The following is a 12,721-nucleotide window of genomic DNA, read 5'->3' as shown; positions in this document are numbered from 1 at the left end:
GAAAAAGCTTTACAGCATTTCGATGTTCTTTAATCGCCATGCTGGACGAACTCTTCTGTACACATGCTTGTAGGGATCTCAAAGGGACGTTTTTTGTTGGTTTACAAATCTCCCCCTGCCGCCTATCCGAGTTCCTGTACATTGAGGAAAAGAACAGCCATGATTTATTACAAAGTTTGGTTGTGATATTAGATATGAATCTGGGAACAAAATCCCCCAGAACTGCTCATAAAAAAAGAATAAAAGAAATGATAACATGATTGGTTGTGGTATTTATACCCTTTTTGAACAGACGCCGTACTGGTGATGGAACAATTAAGGATTTGGGATAAAATGCCTCAAAACAGTGTAGACCCTCGTTGAAAAAACACAGATATCAAACATTTACATTAACCCTTGTGCTATCCTATGGGGTCAAGATGACCCCTGACATGTTCTCCCTACCATGACAAAGGTGGATAAAGGTGGAGAGGATTTCATGTAATCCATGGAAACCAGTGAAGATCACAAATCATTGAAGAAGTTCAGCGCACCATCTAGTGGGTCTATATGACCCAACTCCCAATGTCAAAGTGCCTAGGACAGCACAAGGGTTAAAAGAGAGATGAAGCTTTAACTTTCCACTAACAGTAAAGCAAACAGACGTTTACGAAGATTTTTAGCTGGAAGTCAAATACCTGATTCCAGAAAGAATCCTCCAGGAAATTCCTCTTCCCAGCTCAGATCTCAGTCCTGACAGCCAAAAGATGAACTGCTTCTCCTGTTATTCCCACCTGGGCAGGACCAGACTGCACCGCAGCGTTCACACCGCACTCTAATCTGATCATAATTGCAGCGTTGCATACCAACAAAATCCGGAGATCATTTTCAAGAACTTTTATGTTACAATTTGAAGAATCATCAAGACTAAACCTTTGGTTTGAAATCACTCAGTTACAATCAAAGTTTACATATATTACCCTTATTATTTCTCCACATTTAAGAAAAAGTGAAAGAAAAAAGAATACCCTTAATGTTAATGTTAGAGGAAAGAAAATACTGAAAGCTTTAATTTTAGGGAAGAAAGTCAAGTTTTTAATTTTAGTTCTCTCTACTCAAGTCAACAGGAGATACAGGACCCATATCCACCCAACTGTCAATCAAAGACACTTGCCTGGGAACGCCTTGTTTTCATTCTAGAAAATAAAATGAAGGAATTTAAGTTTTTTTTTATTTCCAAATGTCATTGAAAATTTAAAGACATTCGATGAAAATCTTAATAGTTTAAAGTCTTTTTTGCAAACATTAGGCTTTTATTATTGTGCAATATAAGTACTTGAGCCAAAATAGTCCAATTCACCATCACAAAAATACTCAAGTTGGAGCAAAAAGTTTGGCGTTTGTTTATGCTAAGATTTTTTTGTTTAAATGCAACTTGCTGTCAACTTTTTGGTTTTATTCATCACCAGAACCCTAACAAGACAGTCCCACACTTCTCTGTAAATATTTTTGCCAACCTTTTGGGTCAGAAGCTTGAAATTTTAGTCACGTGCACCAGGACGGGTGCTGCAGGTTTTTGGATTTTCCTGAGGATGGTCGTAGACGCGAGCGGCTGGTTCAAGGCACAGGTGTGTCTTGCAGTTCCTTTGAGGATCTTTGAAAATGGAGCGTACCATTGTCGTGTGTGGAGTGACTGCGTCATAAAGTATTCGTAAGGGTAATGTAACTTACAGGCTCCTTGCACAGTCGGAAGGATTTGGGAAGGTTGAAATTTAAGAAATCTGTATGACACGCCGTCATCTAACCTAATTTGCCCTTAGGTAAGTGTTTGCTGCAACCTGTCGCATGCAGCGTGCAAGAGGAAGAAAGATGTGCATGAATAATTTTGCTCCACGGGCTCATCAAGCTATCTGCGACCTCGATGTTTAGTGTGATGACCCGTAGTTAGCCGAAAGGGCAGTTGTGACTAAGACCTAAGACCCTGGTCCTCAGGGGCCTCAACCCTTCCTGTTTTCCAGCTCTCCCTGGATCGCTTGATACTGACAACCAAAACCAGGTATGTTCAGTCAATCAGGATGTGGAATCGCTTGACTTAGCCAATCAGCAGAAAGAGGGTCAAGGAGAGCCGGAAACCAGCCAGGATTGTGGCTCTTGAGGACCAGGGTTGGCCTAAGTCTTCAACAGGTTGCTGTCAAAATGAAACGTAATTAATTATTGTTTGTCTTATAGGCAGACTAACTAAAACCTGACATTTTTTCATGTATCTATTCTACTCTTGCATTGGGATCAGAGGCAAATATGACTCAAGTCTGTCAAATTTCTTTACTAAATCTTAAAAAAAAGCAGCTGCTGTAACGGTTTCAGTTTCTTTGTGTTTGGTTCCTTTATTTCCTGTATAGGTTTGAGTTACTTCCTCTTTTATTTTGTAGTGTTTCCTGTTTTGTTGTTGGTTTCGAGTTTTACCTTTCCCCATCAGTCCTGAGTGTTTCCACCTGTGTCTTGTTGCCTTGTATGTATTTAAGTCTTGTCTTTCCCATCCTCCTGTGCTGGTCCATATTCTGCTCTTCCCCTGTTTCCAGTGTTTCAAGTTTTGGACTTCCTGCATGGCAGTGTTTTTTTTTTTTTTTTTTTTTTTTTTTTTTTTTTTTTATAGTTTGTTTAGTTATTAAAGCTCCTTACCCCATTGAACTCCTGCCCTCCTCCTCTTTGCGCCTGGGTACTCCCACAAACCCCGCTGTAACAGCTGGTTGCGTTTTTGATTGAACATCAGACCAGGAACTACTCCTGAACTTCTTATTCAACAGAACTTAACTTTGGTCAAAGAATCAAAAAAATTGCTCAGGAAAGAGGTAAATGTAAATGTTAAGCCAAAAAGAGCAAATCATTAAATCCATCATTCTTTGCACTTTCCTATCATCTCTGTCAGGTGTCACTTTCTCCTGAAGAGTTTGTGGAACAAGTTCGGGAAGAACGAGGGGAATTTTGTTTCCAGAAATCATCTGTATAGCTCTGAATGTCGTGGTGATTTTTGCCAGGCTTTCATCTTTAAGGAAAGCTGTTGAGTTTAGTTTAGTGCAGCTCCAGGCTGCACTAAAACCACTTTCTGTAGGATTCTGGGAAATCAGTGGTCTTTACGGAATGGAACGGAGAAAAATAGTTGTTGTGAGGATGGAAACTTGTCATTTTCCAGCTCAGAGCCGACTCCACAGACATGTGGGGGCAAGCAGAGGCTGACATCCGGCTGTATCCTGGAAACAATGTTCTGTCTTCTGGTGAACAATCTCTCAAACGTGAGTACACACACATGCACAAAACGAAACAAAAAGCTTCGGTTTCAGAGCTCTGGGGTGTGTTCAGAAATGACCCACACTGTTGGGACTTCTGGATTCTGGGATCGTCTGGGAGCATCGTTCCCACACAGTTTTGTCAAACAAAACTCCACCTGGTGTCTTTGTGAAGCGTCTGCCATTTGATGTTGAGGTGAAGCATTAAGGTGGAAACCCAAATCCACAAACCACAGGTCGGCCACATGCTTTTACTCTGGAGAATCCTGCATGTAGTGAAATAAAAAAGCTGCAAAACCAGTTATTGGTCAAGAACTACTGAGGAACTTCTGACCTCCAGCAGGTTTTATGCAGCGTGGACCAGTATCCAACAAGATTTTCATGGACTGGTCTGTACAAGGCTTAAAGTAGTTGTTTGATTAAAAAAAAATATATATATATATATATATATATATATATATATATAAAAAAAATATTATTTTTATCAGCTTTGCTACCTCAGGGGTTTCAATTTAGCGTTCGGAGCAACCGCTTTAACCCTTGTGCTATCCTAGGCACTTTAACGTTGGGAGTTGGGTCATCTAGACCCACTAAACAGTGCACTGAACCTTTTTTCTTCACTGATTTGTGATCTTCACTGGTGTCCATGGATTACATGAAATCTTTCCACCTTTAGCCACCTTTGTCATGGTAGGAATAACACGTCAAAGTAAGGGTGGGGTCATCTAAGATAGCACAAGGGTTACGAAAGTAGCGAAAGAAAGACACGCGTCAAAAGAGTCATATTTATATTTCAAAATAAACTTCCTTCAAAATCAGATTACAAATAAAATGGGAAAAATGTAGGTCATGTTTTTTTTCTCAGCAGCCCGGTACCAACTGTCCCATGTACCGGTACCGGGGTTGGGAACCACTGATGTATTGGTAACAGGAAAGAGGACTCTCCAGCTGGTCATCCATGGTTAGTTCTGGTTTTGAAGCAGGAGGCTCTGTCAAAGCTCAAACCCATCGCTGCCACCGCAGTCGTCTTCTCCATCCCCTCTTCTGCCTGCGGAGCAGCTCTGACAGTCGTCTGAATGTAACCAACAAACCCGCAAAACCAGTAGTTCTCCAGGCTGTTATGCTGCTTACTTTTAAACATCCAGAGTCAGAAAACAGTTTTTTTGCAAAACATTGAAAAATAATTTAATTTGATCAAACTCATTAAAGTTCAGTGTCAAAGCAGCTGATGAGGGAACATCTATCACCTCTTTCTGAAGATTTTTACAAACAAACCTGGAAAAAAAATCAAAGAAATTGATTTAAATAAACAGTTAAGATTTTTTCAAAGCTGGCTGAATTCAGGGAGAATGAGGTTATCTTAATATGGTGCACTCTTACATGAACTTTGGAAAAAGGGAAAGGTTTTAATTGAAACTTTTTAGCATTTTACAATTTTAAACATTATTTTAATGATCATTTACTGCTAAATTGAGAAATCTCAAATACATTTTCTTTGGGTTTGAGACACCAGAGAACCACAAGGAAAGTCCTCACATGAATAATACCTAAAACAGCGGAGAACCGTCTTGAAGTGATTTCATTCAGGAGGTCATAAAAGAAGCAGAACAACATAGAGAAAAGTGCAGGCCTCACTTGACTCCATCAAGGTCAAAGTTCATGATGCAACAAAGAGACTTTTTTGAAAAAAATGGATCCACGGGAGAGTTCATGAAGAGTTCACAAAGACTCATCTCATGATTTACCAGATTTACCAAAATATTTAGATTTTTCTCAAAAAGAGAAACTTTCTGGAGGGTGTGGGTACTGGAACATCTGGAATTAAACTAACAGAGGAAAAAAAAAGCAACTTTTAAACATGAAAGTGTGAGTTTGATGGTATGGGGCTGTTTGGGCAAATGAATTTAGTTTCCTAATTCGGGGAGGGATGGAGAACGTCTTCTTTGCAATTCGGTTTGGCAGCAGAGCGAGGATCCAAACACAGCTGCAGGTCTCTGAAAATTTTCAGCAACTCACATTGAGAATTAAATCTGAACCAGGCTCTGTATTATGAGCTTAACCTGTCCTGCCACACTGGGAAATCCTCTAAACTGTGTTTTAAACAAAAGTGGAACTAAATTCCTTCACTTATGCTTTCTGAGTTGTTTATGCTCTGGATGTCCAGTTTTTTAAATCCATCCGTCACCGGGTTGCTGGAGCCTATCCCACCTATTTTTGGTCAAAGGCAGGTTACACCCTGAATAGGTTAAGATTTATGGCAGACCCCCCCCCCCCCCCCCCCCCCCCACACACACACACACATTCACACCTAGGGAAATTTTAGAGCAGGGAATGGGCAAACTACAGCCAGGGGGTCCAAATGCGGCTCATTGAACTATTTAGTCTGGCCTATACCAAACTGGAATAAATTATATTGATAATCATTGTTAATTTTTGATTTTCTTGTGTCTCCCCATAGAAGGTGCACTACAAGTTCAGGTGCAGAAAGTTATTCTGCATTCATGTGGATTTGTTGTTTCTCTGAAGTTCGTGTGCGTTTTCCGAGTCGGACCGTCATTTTTCCCATCATGCCATGCCATCAAAATGTTCTGCTTTCACTGTACTTGAGAATGCAAATGTACACAAACTTTTTGGGAAGAAGTGAAAGTCCCAATAGAGAGAATTACTTTAAAGCAGGACAGTTTTAAAATAAAGTCAATAATTTTGTTTCTTTAGTCAAAGTTGTTGATTGAAGCCGATCCTTCCATGCAGTTTCTGCTAAACGCCATGGCGCTGGCCTCTTTGTGGGAGACGCAGGCAGCCCACACGAGCCGTGAAAGTTTATGGTATTCAGGCCTTCCCGCCCCCTCCCCAGCTGCTGCCTCCAGTGAAAGGACTGCATCTGAAAATGAAAGGACGGGAAGCATAAAGACGCGGCTGTCAATGAGGGGGCGACTGCTGGCCTGCAGCAGTGTGTGTGCACGTGCTCGTGCAAGCGTGCACAAGCGTCCTTCTGCTCACCTCTGACAGCACCGTCAGTATTGATGAGAGCCTGTGTTGTGCTGCCATATGCTCATCTGGGGTGGGGGGTCAACAGGAAGGCAAATAAAAGCACACACAAAGGCACATCCATGCACTCGCTTTGAAGAAATGACACTGATAGATTTGATATGTCCTGCTGATTGAGGGGGGGTCCAGGTGAAACCCTGTTGGGTTCAAAGATGGAGGTTTTTAGTTTTTTTTTCTTGTCAAACATTTCTCTTGTTAATACACGACCTTTGTGCTTCAGTTTCATTCATGACTTCACGGCTTCAGCAGAGCTTTGGTTTTCCTCAAGTCATTTTCATTTAACCCTTTAAAGATTTTCATGTTATCAACTTGATGAGACTAATTGTCCCGATTTCTCAGAATTAAGGGATGCTGGTAGTCTGTATTTGAATAAAACCAAGCGAAAACTTTTAAATATTATAGTGTTTTATCATGGATTGTATATAAGAACTGGACAGAGTGACCCCTCCCCCCTCATGCTCCAAACAGGAAGTACCCGCTGGTTCCAAGAAGTCAAAATCCCAGAAATGAACAGCTGTTACTCAGTCATTCTATTGGTCAGAATAACCATTTTTGCTCTGATACCTTTTTTAACATGTTCGCGATAATTTTTTCATGATATTATCTGTTTATTGCAAATTATGTAAGTTATAAACCGGCCAATCGGATGCCTCAAGAAAAGTACGTGATTGAACATAAAACCTGTATTGATTGACAGATATTGTGTTGTCCGTTTTCAAGTCGTAGGGGTGTGGCCTTCCAGGTCAACTACTATCGCCACTCGCCACAGCTGAACTTCTCACTTGATGGTTGTTATTTAATAGCTTTTCTTTTTAAAACTGGGACCAAATATCTATTCTATGCATAGAAACACAGACAGATTGGGACGGGGCTGGTGCTCAGAGAGCAGGGATAATCAGAAATGCGTGAATGGAGCAAAATAGCAGTTTGGGGTTGGTTTTTGTTAGGAATTAATGTTACAATACACTTAAAAGCTCAAAAAGTTGATTTTGCATGATACAGGCCTTTTAAACTAGAAGCCAGACAAAAACGCTTGGTGTGATTTCGTGTTGTTGTAGTCCAGAACCGCTGCATGACCAAACATTTTTTTTAAAACATCCAAATGGATGTAAAGTCAGATATTGATTTAAAAAAGAATTTGACCACACCGAGTGAGTTTCCAAAACACCTTCTCTCATTTGTTGTTTCAGCTAATCCATTTCCCTCAGAGGAACACCAGATGAGCCGCTACATTGTTCATGAGGCAAAGGCGTCTGTCAAATGAAAAGCCAGTCCTCGTCGTTTGGGTGCGAGTAAAGGTTTTGCAGTTGTGTGGTCAAAGTAAACACTTGTAACGTAAAGCTGCCCCTTGTTTCCAAACTGCCCCAGTTCATCCAAACTATAGAGTCCGTATGTGATCAATGATTAGCATGTCAACATAAGAAATAAGGCTTTGGGGGTGGGGGGGTGGTGGACAGGCCAGAGTTCAGTCTTTCAATGGTGAAGTGATTTATGGACTCAGCCACTTTGTAAACAGCGTTTTGGCGTGTGACTGTGTAAACATGTCATCATCCGACAGATATAGAAGGAGTGGTGGTTTACTCTGGAGATGTTCCACCTGGGTTCCTGGCGGCGATGCACACACACACACACACCCACACACACACACCTACACAGCGCCCCCGTCTCACACACGATGACACACAAGGATTTATCTAGCGCATACCTGGGAGCCCACGACGAGCCTGGATGGAGTTTGGGCCGAGCAGATGGGGCATGTGGCTACAGGTAGAGCTTACTCACAGTGACTGCATGTGACTTCTCAACATCCTGTGCTACTAAAAGCAGGTATTAGTCACTTGTAAACATTTAATTTACAAGTTGCTCATGTTTTTTGTGGTTAGGGGCCCATTATGTCTTGTTTGCACATTTGAGCCCAAACTAAGCTAAAAGAACCAGAGGGAAAACCTGCAAAAATCTTGAAGCTTACAATGCCACATGATTCATGGGGTTTGAGGTGTTTTGGGTTGCAAACTTATAAAATCTTTTATCTTTTCTGCTACTTTTCACTACTGGGTAAACTTTTGTTCCTAAAACCTTTAGGATCACCCTCCCAACACCATGGAATTCCAAAACTCCAAGACAGATTTTTCAACAGAATAATGTAAAATAGAACTTTAATTGATCCCACAATGGGAAAATTGGTTCGATACCATACTAAACAATAAAAAACACAATGAAATTCAAAACAATTCACAACAAGTGTGTCAAATTAGCTATAAATTAGTGTTTTGATGGACCTCTAGTCACCCCAAAGCTCTCAATCTTTCAAATCATCTTCACTTTAGAACCGTGATCTGAGCCGTGTGAGCTCATGTGGAACATAGAACATTTATTCCTTTAAAGGAGGTCGTTATTTCATTCACCTTTGTGCACAAACCACAGTAAAACTGTCCTTTAAAGACCCTCTCCAATTATCTTTTGATTTATTTTCAAAGTGGTCTTAGTGGTCTTCTAGTTATCACTTTGTTGTTTTTAGCCAAAATCCGTGTTGTTTTCTAGGACATAGTTTCTGCAGGGAGGCAGGAGTTAAACTCTACAGAAATTCCGCTCTGAATATTGGCACGGAGCAACCAAAGGTTGTACCTTATTTTTCTTCTTATATCATGACAAAAATGCCACAAGAACATGTTAAAAAAAACACCTAAAACACAATTTTTCATTGGAGTGGGTCTCACAGACGTGTCCAAGAAAACACACTTTCATTAAACTTATACTGCAATCATTGATAGCAAAACTGTTGTTTTTATGAAAACACAATTACATCATGTTTTTTTATATTTTCTTTTGTAGAGAATTTTTTTTTAAATTAAGGCAACAGTTTTGCATAAATGGATTGCTGCTGGGTTCACACATTGGAATAGTTTCACCTAAAGCTCCGGTTTTTCAAATTGCAGCAGTTGGGGATCAAACACAAAGATCTGGACACAAAAATGCTTCTGTGAGTCAGGAAGTGCATTTATAATTACAGTATCTCTTAAGCTAAGGTCACCCCGCCCTTGGCAAACGCTCCCAATGAAATGTTTAGGTAAACACGAGTAAACATGCCAAAACATTTGGATCACGCATAGCTCTACATGTTTCTACGACTGTTTTCAGGTTCCATGTGCAAAACGCGCTGAAAGTTAAATCAGGTCAAACTTTGACCAATCAGGGACTCGGATTTGGTGGAGACAAATGCACAACCTCCCCTCTGATTCATGGAAGTCCCAACCATTTGAAATTTTGATCATGGAAGGTAAATTAATAATTGTGGTTTGTGGACGACTGGAATTCTACAACACCAACATTTTTATACACTGGAATAGAGCTGTACAGGAAGAAGCCTGATTTGCGAGATTTGCACCACATTTTGCACGAGGCCTCTTCCAGCAGTAAGTGGCGGGCGAGCGCTAGTAAAGAGCAGAAAAAGAGGAAGAAGCCCTTCCCTGTCTCTGTGACTAGTGTGAAATGTGTGTTCAAAAACCCGCATTTAGCTTGTTCTTGATCAAATGCCACATGCTCGTAGCTTTAGGTTTTACATTCCAGCTCCCTTTTTGGAGTTCTTAGTAACCTTTTTAGAATTTTCTGAAATTATCTTTTTTCTTTTTTTTTTTACATTTTATATGCAGGAAAATAATTTCCTTTAAAATTAACTTCAGTGCAAATATTGATCATATTTGCTCTGTTAGCAAATATTCTGGGCATCAGCAAGTTAACAAGGGAGTAACATGAGGCAGATCAAATTCCCTAAACTTGTTCTTCTCTGCTCTCGTCTGTCTCTTTGGTGCATCTCTCATGGAGAAATGTACCTTTTTCAACACCCCTGTGGAGCATACGGTAAACCCAAAGAATGCTCTGCCTGTCAGTGAAGTATTAGGATTGGAAGCGCGCCCAAGCAAAGTAGCCCGCCTGCAGCAGCGAGCAGATTCAGAAGAGACGAAAGGCTTTTTCCTCCTGAACTAATCACTGGTTTTTAGTTCCTGTAAAGTAAACAGGGGGTAATGAACATTCTGCGATGTTTTTCTCCTGCATTCTAACACTGCGCACATATACAAACCGGCTCAAACCTGCACAGGCATCCATTCACAGACCCGAGCCGGTTTTAAGTGGCCGGACATTGATGGTTGTTTATGTCAGGATGTGCTGCATTTTGGCAGAAAGCTCAAAAAGTGGGATGTAAATGTTTAGTGGATACAATCTCCCAAGACAGTTCAGCGCATACTCATTCTACAAAGTAATTTGACTACATGTAGATTACACACGATGCACCTAAATACTCCTCAGATATTTGTTCCTTTTCTGCTTTAATTAAAATTTTCTATTTGTTTGATTTAAATTTTGTTTTATATTTGAATTCTGGATTGCCACAAAAAAAGAGAGAGAAAATAAGATACAATTGCATGAACATACTGACCTTTTAAAACATTTTCCTGGGACAGTTCCTCATCTGCCCTTCATCTGTCCATCCTTTTGTGTGACAACACTGCCCCCTCAGGTTCATGCATGATAAGGTTTTATAGGAGCACTTATCTTTATTCTCTCATTTTAGAGCAGTGTTTCAAATTTGAAATGATAGTTTTTACTGCAGGATATCCATCAGAAAGAGGTCTAATGTCACATGCAATTTTAATCCACCTTTTTTAAGCAATTGTAAGGATTAAGATGCATTTTGGGCTGCAGGCTTTCTCACAAGGTTTCTCCTTACATTACATGTCACTACTAGCTGTTTGAGGTAGGTGTGGCCTGATAAACGAACTTGGCAGGTCTTTTGAAGTGACCACACCCCTCAATGTGGTTGTGGTCCTCAGAAGAGCATCCACAGGAAGTGTGCCACCCCCTTACATTTTTTTTTTGTGTAGGTACCTGTCCATGGTGTGAATCTATCATTTGCATTGAATGGATGTTGCTGACTTGAAGTTTTGTTATTTTTGAGTTTTCCTGTTGTCTCCTTTGATACAGTTTCGTGCTTCCTTTACTGTACGTTAATCATACGTCCTGTTTCTTTCATTAAAGCTGGATTTACACTTTTTTAAGACTACACTTTTTTTCTCTCCTTTTGATAAACCATCACTTGTCTAAGCTTTATGTGAGGTTTGGTTGCTCTATTCATATGATGCTTTTTTTCAGGGCTCTTGCATTGATTCTGCCATTCCACTGATGTATGGAACAGTTAGTTTCTTTGTAGCTGTCAGCCACCTTCTTTTTTAATTTATGTTTTACTTTATTCTTTCTTTTTTTCCTTTATTCTTTACCGGTTGTTGTCCTCTGTTATGGCCCAAAATAAATAGTGGCAGTACAACAAAGGACAGCTAAGGGGCAATAGTGAAACGTCATGACAGGAAGCACATTTGAGAAAGACTCCAGAGAAGAGGTAAAAATATGTGTGAACTTTTTTTATCTTTCTTTTCTATAACACATATCTATGTAAATTCACATTAGCTGTTGCAGGTTTTCAATTTGTAATTGTAACGTACACTGCAGTATTCATAGCGTTGAAAGTAACTCATTACAGAAATAAGGTATTAGATACTACTTTTTAGGTGTTTATTACAGAAACATTATTTTGGTAAGTTACAAATAATGAAATGAGTCACTAATAATTTTTATTATGATTATTTTACACACTTCATGTTCAGTAACTAATGAATTAGAACAGACACACTTCCCAAATGTTATGGTTTAAGGCAGCAAGAAAAATAAATGTTGAAAAGGGTTAAAGAAACCTCCAAACCACATATTTTTAAGCTGATCTTGATAGTCTTTTTGTTTTAGCCTTTCTGAGGCACATATCCAGGCCTTATAATCGTTGTTTGGTCTCTATGCTTGTACTTTAGGGGTAGATAGTCCATATTTTCATTTTTTAGGAACTAATCGGACTGAACTTGATGGTTGCTCCATCAGCTGTGCCTTGACTTTGCCAAAAATAAACTATGATGTCACTAATCATTACACAACTTATTGCTTCTTATATAATACGTAGCAATAACCTGTGACTTCGGACTGTTATGCTCTACTTCTGCAGTAAAGAAATTAACTTATAATGGCCAGGTAAATCTTTAACATTTTGTAAACAGTAATGTTGTGAGGTACTTAATTTGGAAGTGGTGTCCACCATCAAATGTTTTTTGTCACTGCATACTAAAGTATATTGTATTGTATTGTAAAATTATTTTTTATTAAAAGTAGTTTGATATTTTCTTTGTGATATATTTTTCTAGACTTTAAGTGCGTAAACAAATTGTGTCATGTGTTTTGATCACATTGTTTTGCTTGAATATATTTAGGCAATTGTATGCACTGTACTTTACAAATTCAAAACGACAAAAAGAAACCACAATAATTGTGTTTTCAAAAAAATTGCATCTGAGTCATGCTAGCAGACAGGATGT

This window comes from Oryzias latipes, chromosome 5 (assembly GCF_053564925.1).
Source record: "Oryzias latipes strain Hd-rR chromosome 5, Olatipes_Hd-rR_3.1".
In the NCBI taxonomy this organism is placed as follows: domain Eukaryota; kingdom Metazoa; phylum Chordata; class Actinopteri; order Beloniformes; family Adrianichthyidae; genus Oryzias; species Oryzias latipes.
The sequence above is the reverse complement of the archived record's forward strand: the minus strand, read 5'-3'. Positions refer to the sequence as shown.